The sequence below is a fragment of the Microcaecilia unicolor genome, chromosome 8, assembly GCF_901765095.1.
Source record: "Microcaecilia unicolor chromosome 8, aMicUni1.1, whole genome shotgun sequence".
NCBI classification, from domain to species: Eukaryota; Metazoa; Chordata; class Amphibia; order Gymnophiona; family Siphonopidae; genus Microcaecilia; species Microcaecilia unicolor.
In genome coordinates this window covers 168,528,991-168,530,899 of record NC_044038.1, presented here as the reverse complement: position 1 = coordinate 168,530,899, position 1,909 = coordinate 168,528,991, and positions in this window count along the sequence as shown.

The window sequence follows — 1,909 nt, the reverse complement described above, 5'->3', positions numbered from 1 at the left end:
TATAGCGCTACAAAGCATACGCAGCGCTGCACAAACATAGAAGAAAGACAGTCCCTGCTCAAAGAGCTTACAATCTAATAGACAAAAAAGGAGCTGCCTGTGCCTGAAGTGGGAATTGAACTCAGTTCCTCAGGACCAAAGTCCACCACCCTAACCACTAGACCACTCCTCCATATTTATGGTTTGGTTATTATGTTGATGTTCTTGCTCTTCCATATCATGGTCAGGCTCAGGAAAGCATCCTCCTTTGTATTTCTTTGCTACAGTTCTTTGGTTATCATGCTTCCCAGGTTTACGAAATGGTCTACACTTTCCAATGATCAACATGAACGTTTCTGGAAACGAACAGGAAAAGACATGAAATGAAAATGTTCTGGTTGCCCATCCTTATGTTTGAGTAGAGACATGCACAACTTGGCTTTCATTCACAGAACGAGATATGCTTATCATTTAATTCTTCAAAGGGAAGGTAGCCTGTGGTTTAACATACAAGACTGTTTCCAAGGTCATTTCATTTGAGCTGTCCTCGTTAGAGGATTTTTCCTTTTTGGTGTGGTTACTGGAAAATCAAGAGACTTTGGAGGAAAGGGCTTGAAGCAAGACACCCTTACTTAGCAAATTTGAAATTATAATTCATTGCCAGCTGGAAAACCACAGATGTGCTTTTGAAAACAAAAGAAATATATTGCAAGATATATTGCATCAAACAAAAAAATGAAGAAAATTCTGATATTTTGCCCAGGGAAAGAGCAAATGTGTTTATGCCGGCTTTCACACACTGTTATCCTTCTGACAAAAATAATCTTGTTACTAACTTCAGTAAACTGACAATGTAATATTTTTGTTACTCCTGAAAAAAAGTTATTAAACTTACTGTTTAAAGCATTCAGAGTCACAGATGACAACACAATAGTATCATGAAACAATCTACGGCATAAGCAAATGACTTGACTACATAACATTTTGGCTTCAAAGCCTGCTTTTCTTTCCAAGAAGCTATCTGTATTTATACAAACTAAAATATATTGACTGGTTTGAAAATTCTACCAGTTAAACAAACAAAAAAAAAAGAAATGACTATCAATTGCATCACAGCTTTTTCCACTTAAACATCTACTCCATTCTGTGTCCCACAGTTAGCTATTCATCAATATTATAAACATCGATAAAACCTGTTTACAAGGCACAAAAACAAGCTGAGAGGAGAGTGATCCTTGTGCCCAGTCTTGGAATGAATGATTATAATTAGGAGGCTTCTCAGTCTTTCTGAACATTTAAGGACTTTTCACATTATGGCCAACAGATGCAATAAATCTACTCCTGATGGTTTTAGGCTGGCTTTGCAATGTAGGCGATTTGGAGAATAATAGAAAAATGACAAAATACATAGGAACCAGAGTAATTCGTGTGCTGTGAATCTGCATTAAGGGGTTCTTTTACTAAGCTGTGGGAAAAGGGGGTTTGTACTAGCGTCAGTGTGTGCTTTTGACGCACGCCAAGGCCCCCTTTTACCGAAGTGGGTAAAAGGCTATCTTTTTTTTTCCTCAAAAAGAAATGGCCATGCGATAAGTGAACCACTTGCCATGCGGCCATTTCGGGGGAGCACTTACCACCATTCGTTGAGATGGCATAAAGGTTCCCACACTAACCCAGCAGTAGCCAGGCAACGAGATTACTGCCGGCTAAGCACCAGTGCTATAAAAATAGGAAATATTTTTGAAGCGCCAGAAATGGCACGCGCTGGGGGTGGGAACTACCACCAGGCTCCTGCGGTAGCCTAGTGGTAGTTCCAGACTGGTGTGTGCCAAGCCTGTTGCTGCACCTCAACCCTTTAGTAAAAGAGCCCCTAAGTGTGTGTGTTTGTGTGGGGTGGTGTGGTGGAGTTATCAAGTTCGATTTTTCTGCACCT